Raw genomic sequence first — 10,617 nt, forward strand, 5'->3', positions numbered from 1 at the left:
TACCAGCCAGGCAAGATTGCTGGTGGGGCAGGTGGTGTCTCGGGTAGCTCAGCTGCTCTTGGTGTTCGCCTCCGCCTCTGCCCTATTCCTCTCTCTCTGGGTCGTGCTGGCCCAGTTTCTCTATTCATGCCTCAAACATTCATTGATGCTCACTCGATGCCAGGCATGGTGCCAAAAACCAGGAAGGCAAAGATGAATGAGACCCATTGCCTGACCTGGGGGAGCTCACAGGGAAGAGGCCCAATCACAGACGGTCCTGTGGTGTGAGAGCGCTGATGGAAGGAGGAGGACAGGGTGCTAGGGAAGCCTGGAGGAGAGCACTCACTCAGCCGTGGGTAGGCTGGAAGACTTCCCAGAGGAGGTGGCATCTGGGTCACAGAGGATGAATAGGAGTTGGCTAGGCAGAAAAGCAAGACTGTGGGTGGAAGTGGGGATGGGAAGGACTATCCGGGGTCAGGGATGCCGATTGATTTCTGGGAATTTCAAGTCTCCATTTAGGAGGGATAGGAGCATGAGTATGCAACCACAGTCAGAGAAGATTTTAGTCCTGAGGGCACGCTCCCCCTTCTCCTCCCTCTGATCACTTCTTACAAACTCTTGGCTCATCCTAGGTCAAGGGTGTCCTGCTTGGGTGCATCAGGCACGAACTGATGTCTAGATCAGCAGCGTCCTCCAGGTTGGAGACCAAAGGCGGGGGGTCATGTTCGTTGCCCAGAGTTTCAGGGCAATGAAGCTGCTGGAAAACTCAATTGGGACCATCGGAGATCCCTAGACCTCACCCTGGGCCCAAAGAGGGGCCCCTGGGAGCTCCCCATCACTCTTTCCTTCCCACCCAGACTCAGCAAATGGGGTTGGAAGGGAACTGTTTCTGCCAAGATGGCCTCCAGGAGCTAGAGTAGAATTGAAAAGCTGAAAACCCACATGATGTACAATCTCCTGACTTGACTGGCAAGGTCCACATCCCCCTTGTGGCCCTCTGCCCCCTCGTGGGTGACCCCACACCCCACAACTACATGCCTCTTCCATCAGCCTAGGCCTCTCCCAGCCCCACTACATCCCACAGGGCCTCTCCTCAACTAGTCCAGCCCTGGGGGCATCTTCCCCTCCACATGGCAACTCTAACTTCCTCCCTCCTTGTGGATTTCATCTCCTAACTCTGCTGTGAACCCTAGAGGGCGGGAATGGAGATGATGAAGTGCCCTGGTTTCCCCCATCCAGAGTGTAGAGTGCAGTCCACTGACACTACTGTCGCAGTAATTCTACCGTGAGTGAGAATGACCAACACTTACTGAGCATTCTCTGCATGGCAGGCCCTTGTCGTACACGCACTTTACCTGCACTATTTATTCCTCATAGCAACCCCTTGAGGTATGATTTATTACTACCCCTATTTTCCAAATAAAGAAACTGAGGCCCAGAGAGGTTATATAACTTGCCCAAAGCCTTGTGGCAGAGCTGGGATTCAAACCCAGGCTGCCTGCTCCTGACTTTATCCTTTTAACCTAGACAGTAGATTGTCTTTCTACCTGGACTGTTGTAGACATCCAATCAATTCCCTGCTGAAAAGTAACAAGGAGTTGCATTTTTATTCATCAATTCATTGACTGACTGATTCATCCAACACATTTATTGAGCACCTACTATGTGACAGGCCCCGGTGGGACTAGAGAGAGGAACAAGGCTCAGCCTCTCTCTTCACAGAGCAGACAGTCAGCTGCTTCAGGTGACTGTGCAGGTGAAAACAGGCTGATTTCAGGAACTATGAGGTGTATCTGGTTCCTCCCAGATTGATGATGATGGCGAGTTGCCCTGGATGAATCAGCTTCTACCAGAGGCAGACTGTGCGGGTCTGAGGACAGTCCAGGATGGGGCCATCCTCCAGGGCTCAGGGGCAATGCCTAGCCAGGGGAAAAGGCCTCAGTTATTTCCGGGCTGCTGCCCTCCCAGGCAGTATCAGGGCATCTGCAGGAGGGGACCAGACACTGCCAGAAGGCTGAGCACAGCCGGGCACCTCTCACACCCCCTCCTACAGAGACCAGAGCAGGGGAGGCACCAAAGACCCTAAGATGGAGTGGGCTCTGAGGAGGAAGAGACACAGCCGCCAAAGCGCATCTACAACCTATGTGAAAAGAGAAGCCTCCGGAGGGGCCAAAGGGATAGCTGGTGAAGCGAGATCACATGTGAATGTCCTCCCCACTGAAGGCAGCCTTAGCCAGAAGCTGGCAGGCAGGGAGCAGGGCACTGACCTGAAACTCTGAGCCGAGAGCAGCTGAGAGCCAGTGCTGGGAGGCTTCCAGAGGGGAGGCAGTCCTGTGTGTGGACTCCTTCCCAGAGTCCCTGTCCTCAAATGCCCCTTTCTGGCCTCCTTGTGATGCCTGAAATCCCCACCACCAGTATCTCCTTAAAGACAGCACACACCCCCACCCCCTGCCACAACTCCTCCTTTCAAATTCTGGGATCCTCTCGAGCTGCCTTCTTTTTCTGCCTGATACAGAGCTGAGAGTTGGGCCAGATGCGGTCTGAATGGGGAATTTTAGATAGAGAGGAGGGGAGAGTGGCATCCAAGACATGAGGAGATGTGAGGGGAAGGGGGGCCCTGCATGAGCGGTGGGAGGGGTGACAGCCTGGGAACCTTCTCCACAGCATGGGCAGAACTAGGCCTTGGATGGGCAGGCATGGGGGTGGGGCTCACATGTCCCCTAAGCAGTAAGTGGCATCTTGGAAAGATCACCACACGGTGAGTCCAAAGTGCCCAGTAGTTCTGGTCACTGCCATCCTCGGACATTGGACTCACTCTTTTCTTTTTTATAGTTAAATGTGCAATATTAATTTTTTACTGAAGTATAGTTGAATTACAATGTTTCAGGTGTACAGCAAAATGATTCAGTTGTACATATATACGTACATAGATATATACGTACATCTATCTATCTCTGGATAGATAGATATTCTTTTTCAGATTCTTTCCCATTATAGCTTATTACAAGATATTGATCCCTGTGCTATACAGTAGGTCCTCGTTGTTTATCTATTTTATATAGAGTAGTATGTATCCGTTAATCCCAAATTCCTAATTCATCCATCTCCTCTACTTTCCACTTTGGTAATGATTAGTTTTTCTATGGCTGTGGGTCTGTTTCTGTTTTGTAAATAAATTCATTTGTATCATTTTTTTAAGATTCCACATATAAGTGATATCATGATATTCGTCTTTCTCTGTCTGACTTACTTCACTCAGTACGATAGTCTCTAGATCCATCTACGTTGCTGCAAATGGCATTATTTCCTTCTTTTTTATGGCTGAGTAATATTCCATAGTATATATGTGCCACATCTTCTTTATCCGTTCATCTGTTGATGGACGTTTAGGTTGCTTCCATGTCTTGGCTATTGTAAATAGTGCTGCTATGAACACTGGGGTGAATGTATGTTTCTGAATTAGAATTTTCACCGTTTCCAAATTATATGCCTAGGAGTGGAATTGCTTAAACTTTAGTTTTAGTTTTTTAAGGGACTTCCATACTGTTTTTGGCTGCACCAATTTCCATCCCCATCAACAGTGTAGGAGGCTTCCCTTTTCTCCACACCCTCTTTGGACTCACTCTTATTATTATTATTATTATTTTTTGCGGTATGCGGGCCTCTCACTGTTGTGGCCTCTCCCGTTGCGGAGCACAGGCTCCGGACGCGCAGGCTCAGTGGCCATGGCTCACGAGCCCAGCCGCTCCGCGGCATGTGGGATCTTCCCGGACCGGGGCACGAACCCGCATCCCCTGCGTCGGCAGGCGGATTCTCAACCACTGCGCCACCAGGGAAGCCCTGGACTCACTCTTAGACTTATCAAGAAGTGGACATTCTCGGCCCTCAGTGGGGCACACTGAATGAACCCCCCCAAAGGGGCAAGCACAGCTCTCCCTTGCCACAGACTCCACCCCTCCCCACTGTGCAACACACAGGGCCCCTGGAGCCTTCTGAGTTCATGACCCCTGAGAGGCTAAGCTTCAGGGGAGCTGAGTTCTAGTCCCGACTGTGCCTTAGATAAGCTGTGAGACCTTCCACAAGCCACTGGGCTCAGTGTGGCAAACCTCTGCCTAGCGTGTTGTGCACTGGACGGTGGGGGGAAAGGCAGAAGAGTGCTTAGGGGAAAAAGCAGTGAGGAGTACGATTTCAGAGGTGGAAAGACAGGGGAGGTGAAATGCAATGAATTGGATTTTGATGGATTCCAAGCCAGCAGAGGTCAGCAGCAGCAGAAAAAGGGCTGTTCCTGCTTTTAATCAGACTTGTAAGGACTGCTCACGTGGTCCGGGTGGAAAGAGCCCTGGGAGACCCAAGGAAGGGGCCGAGCAGGCGGCCAGTAGAGCGAGCAGCCAGGCCCATCCACCTGAGCGCACCTGGCAGCTGGGGCCGAGAGCTCCCTCGCACGTGCTGAGTAATTAATAAACTGAGGAGCAGGGGAGGGGGACGACGGCTCGCCGGAGAAAGGATTTAATTAGCAACGCCTTCAGGAGAGAAAATTAAATTACAGGAAACAATGGTGGGACTCCGAGGAACACGAAACCCCTAAACCGATTCCGCAGACCCGACCCCTGCGCGGGCCTGGGCCGCAATTCCACGGCCGGGGCCCCACTCCGTGGGACCAGAGCCGCGCGGGGCGCGGTCTCAGCCGGCTTGGCTGCGCTTCCCCGTCGCCCTTGGCAAGCCTGGGACTCGCCTGGGCCCGCTGCCGTGGCTCGGCTCCGCCGGAAGGGGGCGCCCGCGCTTCGCAGGCCAAGGTGGGGCGCAGGAGAAGACCTCGGGCGAATCAAGCCCGGGTCTGGAGGAGCTACTCGGTGTCTTGCCTCGAGGAACCACAAAGGGCTTCAAGGGGCCAAGGGCGAGATCTAGGCCCAGATTTATGCTGCTTCTAGTGGTCTGATTCATCTACTCGTCAGAAAAGTGGGAAGAACCAGCCTGATCCAGAGAAATGAGGCCAGGCAGTGCGAGGACAGGGCAGCCTTGTCCACACCTCAGCTCCTCCCGCGTGCATCACCTCCTGGGAGGTTCTTGGAGTTCACGACCTCGCTCACATCCCTGCGGCCTCTCCGCAGGCACCACTGTGGCCTGGTGTCCCTCTACCCCACTCCCCCTCCTCCCCACAACCTGGTAGTATTTTTACTAGTATAAACAATAGCAACCATTCTTGAGCTCACGCTAGATTCAAGCCTTTTGGTGAGTACTTGGCCTAGGGGAAATCACTGAATCATGACCACAGCCCAGATCTGCAGAAGAGGAAACCGGAGCTCAGAGAAGCCAAGGAAGTCGCCCATGAACACACAGCTGTTAAGTGATAACGCTGACATCATACCCCATTGGTCTCTAAGCACTAGTCCAGCAGGGGAGCGCCCTTTTTGTTCCCCAGTCCCTAGTACGGAGCTTCTCTCATATTAGGCACTCAGGAAGGATTTGTTGAACGAATGGCAGGTGTCTCCTTGTTTGTCAGAGGGGGCGCTAACAGCTGAGAGGCTGTGAGGCTGAAATGAGATGGCATGTGTAAATACCTGGCACCGCACTTGGACCACTGTGAGCGCCTAGTAAAAGCTGGTGCCAGTGCTTCTCAAACTTGACAGTGTGCAGGAATCACCCGGGAACCTGGTACAAATGCAGATTCACAATCAGCTAGTCCTCTGATTCTGCATTTCTAACAAGCTCCAGGCGATGGCGACGCTACCGATCAACTGCACAGTGCAGGGCTAGTCCCTTCTCCTCGGCCCCAGCCCCAAACCCAAGCCCACGATGGGGAGCCACTGCAGGAGCTCCCAGTTTTGTCTGTGCATTCCCAGTCCTCTGAGGAGCTTTAATTACTGATGGGGATAGGGAAGGGGAGGTCCTACCTCCCAGAGAATCTGACAGAATTGGTCTGGGGTGTGGCCTTGGGCATCAGGATTTTCAAGGGCTTCCACTATGCAGCCAAGGCTAGACCCGCTGCCCTGGAGGTGCCTGCAGAGGGCAGTAATGTGAGCAAGAGGGTCTGAAGAAGTTCGCCCCGTACAGGTGTGCGGACAGAATGTGCCTAGACTGGAGGCTGAGTCATCAGCTAGGAGTCTGGGCCACATGTGAGATTAGGATCCTGGCTAGGGTGGGGCCTGCAATCAATATGGATTCCTCAATAGCTCCCCACCCCCTGGCTGTATAGGCCTAAAGAGGGGTGAGGCCTAGGACAGGCTGGGCGAGCAGTGCGCAGTGCTTGCCAAGTGTGTGTGTTAAGGAGGGGCTCTGTTTTCGGTACAGCAGGGTGTGGGAGGCCGGCAGGGAGCTGGGCTGATTGGCTGCTCACTGCCCGTTCAGGACTACGTGAAAGGCTGACCCTGGACGGAGGCCAGCTCAGCTGGCTCCATCCTACCCCCTTGATCTTCGAACTTGGTGCTTTGCCTGCAGCAACGATAGTATGATTACTGCTTCTTGAGCACCCCCTCCCCACCCCCCATGTAGAGCCACTGCAGTAGACACTTTACACCTTATGGCACAGTAACCCTTTAGAGGAGACAGTAATCTAACAAACTTGGAAAGGAGGCCCAGGGAGGGTATGTAACTTGCCAGGATCACACAGAAACCAGATCCAGATCCCAAGTTGTATTTCCATCTCACCATGATGCCTCTACTCAGACTCTTTCCTTTGGCTAAAATGCTGTTCCCCTTTCTCTCAGCTTATCTAAACTCCACCCAACGCCAAGGCTGCGCTCAAAGTTCAACTCACCTTGTGTTCCTTTCGAGACCTTGGAGAGCTCCTACAGCTCTGGTCTGTAGTTGACCTTGGGCACCAGCCACACTACCTTGCCATTGCTACTCTCCCACTAGAACAGAAGCAGGAAACATGTCTGTTTCATTCACCATTTCATACCCTACAACTAGGTCAGCACCTGGGACATAAATGTATTGACAATTTTATGTATTTGTTACTCTGAAGTTAACAATGATAATGTCTTGGTGAGGTAAGCTTCAGGAAACATTAAAACTTTCAGAAGTGGAAATGATCAGGGTTTGAGAGTAATACAGATTTTAGGGGGGTAGGGGGAGTGAAAAATCTGAGTAGTGAAGACCACATTTGAGGATTTTTAAAGGTCCCCAAAGTGGGACCTACCATGGGGCTGACCTGTGCTGTCAGATGCCTGCTCACCTCTGAGTCTGTGGGTCCCAGAATGCTTGCTTCCCTCGATTGAAAACTCAGTGCAACAGAGACACTTACGGCCGGGTACATGCTCTCCCATGCTTCCCTATGCCCTGCAGTTGGCAGCGCCAGGAGGCCAGTCCTGTCACTGCGGCCCGACCTGACGAGTACAACTGGCAACTCTGGTAACTGACTAGCTAGGGGCTTCGCAGAGTAACTGAGCCTGGAAAATGCTTCAAGAATGCAAGCAGCATAAACTTCCAAGTACATCTTGACTAGACAAGCATCGGCTTGAGGCTTTAAAGAAAAGGCTTTCACCTTAAAGTTACCCTGGCGCCTCTGGCCTGCTCGATCTCCGGGACCATGAGTGAAAGCACGCTCTCTAAACCAGGCCTGGGACTGCCCTGTCGGCTGTGGGCATCCTGGGCTGTTGGTTTTGGTGGTTCACTGCCCTTCCTCCGTGTGTTTTGCTTAAGGGAACACACACCTGCATTTCCCGAGCAGCCGAGTGACAGGCGAGAAGCCTTGCTGGAGAACAGAGGGGAGTCAGAATTAATCATTCTCTAGGGGGACCACCTGACCTCCAGAACCAGGCTTTCCTGCATTTGTTAAATAGGATGCAGGGCCCACTGAAGGTGCAGTTTTTTATTTGTGGGCATCTTTAAGCTTCTTCTCTTCCCCTGACTCTGGGGCGACTTATGAATCTGTATCGGGGGTGAGCAGAAGACATGGTGACCTCAGCCCAGCTCTCTGGAGGGGTTTTATGGCTTTACTATCTGCGAGTAGGAGCAGGTCTGGGTTTTTCGGCCAGGGCTCAGGAGCTGCCATGCTCTCGGCCCCAGACAGAGGACAGGCTCCAAGCCAAGCACTCCCATCTGCCCAGCCAGAGGCCAGAGGCTTGTGGGTGGCCCTGGAGAACAGAGGCCCTGGCCCACCCCTGTTATACAGACATTTACCGGAATTAGCGAGCAGTCCTGCAAGGCCCCTGCAATTCCTGAGATAACGTGAGGCTTTAGGAAGATTAAAGGCAGCTATTTTTACTCTCACGCTCTCCAGCCACTCTGAAGGCCTTGCTCCAAACGCTCATCATTCAACCTGACTTGGGCCCTCACGCGGGCTGGCCTCGGGATCCTACTTTCAGTTTTTATTCCCTTTCATTTCCTAACAGCTTCCACCCACTCACTGTGTTACTCCACAGGATTTTCTCTTTCTTTCTCATCTCCTCCAGATGCTGTAATGTGAGGCAGGAACCACACAGACTGTTCTTTCAAGCAATTCTCTCATGCCTTGCATAACCATCCTTCAGAAAGAGAAACAGATAGGAAAGCCACGTGTCATAAGCACGAAGAGAGGAAAAAGCCAGAGTGGTCACAGGAGCCCATGGACCCACAGAATATCTCCTTCCAGGAAACCAGTCAAAGGCTGGGTTGAGATCTGCTTTCTTCCCATTAGTGGTCAGTGTGATTTGGGTAGAAAATACTGTGGATTATTCCAAGCAAATGACAACCCTTAAGGGGTGGAAGGCCATCACTTGAATTCCATTGCTGGGCTTTTGTGCAGAAAGGCTGCCTTGCTCTGTGGAGCAATTTCAAAGTACTTTAGAGACATCGTTTTTTTGTGCTTCACCATAATCCCTGGATGTCAAGGGGACAGCGAGGACCCTTCTCTTACAAGAAAGGGAACTGAGCTAGAGCTGCTTTCTGCTGCCTCTTCCTCTCCAGCCACTCTGCTCGTGCTGTGTCGCCCAGGCGGGCCTCTTCTCATCTCTTACCTCTCTCCCTGTGGGGATGAAAGGTGATACCCAGAGCCTGGGACCCGAATAAAGTCCTTACAAAGTACCACCACATCTACATGGTCTATGACTATTTACCATTAAAATAATGTTAAACCAACCTAAGAGCCTCCTTAGAAAACACGCAGAAGCATCTTCTCTTTCCCAAAAGGAAGCTTCCGGGGCTTCCCTGGTGGCGCAGTGGTTGAGAGTCCGCCTGCCGATGCAGGGGACACGGGTTTGTGCCCCAGTCCAGGAGGATCCCACATGCCGCGGAGCGGCTGGGCCCGTGAGCCATGGCCGTTGAGCCTGTGCTTCTGGAGCCTGTGCTCCGCAACGGGAGAGGCCACAGCAGTGAGAGGCCCGCGTACCGCAAAAAAAAAAAACCAAAAGGAAGCTTCCTAGCACGGTGCACAGGGAAGAGCTGAGGCAGCATCACACAGATTCCAGGGAGGCAAAGGGAGTGGGCCAAGAAAAAAATATTAAAAGGTTATGGGGAGAGAAATCTGGAACAAAATAAAAGCAAACTGACATATTCTCTAAAATATAAAAACCCATTATGTCCTTCATTTCAGATGAAACCGCTATTGGCAGATGACTGACTAGGAAAGGACATAATTTGATTTAATCCCCAATTATTCTCCTTTGGGGCTAATGAGTCTTCATTCGAGGGCAGTCTCTTATATGGGAATTAGTAAATCCATGTTAGCTGCAACCAGGTAATCGAAACCAATGCAGGCTGGCAAAATGCTTCTCCCAGAGTCACATATAATAAGTTTAAAATCTGACAGAACACCTTAAAATCAACTAACCAGAGCACCAGGAACCTACTTTGTAGGCACCCAGGGTTTTCTTTAAAACTTAATTGATTACCGACAGTCTCCGACTTAGGATTTTTTGACTTTACGATGGTGCGAAAGAGAGAGGCATTCTGCAGAAACCCTACTTCAAATTTTGAATTTTGATCTCTTCCCCGGCCTAGTGACGTGCGGTAGGGTCCCCTCGTGACGCTGGGCAGCCCCCAGTCAGCCACACGATCACGAAGGTCAACAACCAATATACCTACCGCCATTCTGTACTCAGACAACCGTTCTGTTTTCACTTTCAGTACAGCAGTCAACAAATTACATGAGCTATCCAACACATCATTATATAATAGGCTTTGTGTGAGATGATCTTGCCCAACTATAGGCTAATGTTAAGTGTTCTGGGCAAGTTTAAGGTTGGTTGGGCTAAGCTGTGATGTTCGGTAGGTCAGGTGTACCACATGCATTTTTGACTGAGGGTATTTTCAGCTTATGATGGGTTTATCAGGATGTAACCCCACTGTAAAATGAGGAAGATGTGTACTTTAAGCCTCACCTGTAACACAGATAGAAATCTTACAAATGGTTAGAGTTGGGAAGCACCACAGAGAGAACCAATGCCAATTCTTTATTACTCAACTGAGAGGAGTGATACCTAGAGGTCCAGTGACTTATCCAAAGTCACCCAGTTAATGAGTGACAGATATGACAGGTGCATGGAGGTCTTTAGACCCCACTAAACCAGCTACAATCTGCAATGATGTCACAAAAGATGTGGATTAAACAGACATGTTTGCAACGGGCAGGTATTTCCCCATACAGGAATCATGTCCAAGGGCCAGGGATGACAATAACAGGGCTCTCCTGAGCCTTTTGCAGGATCCACTCTGTGGCTC

Source organism: Kogia breviceps, chromosome 3 (assembly GCF_026419965.1).
Source record: "Kogia breviceps isolate mKogBre1 chromosome 3, mKogBre1 haplotype 1, whole genome shotgun sequence".
Classification (NCBI taxonomy): Eukaryota; Metazoa; Chordata; class Mammalia; order Artiodactyla; family Physeteridae; genus Kogia; species Kogia breviceps.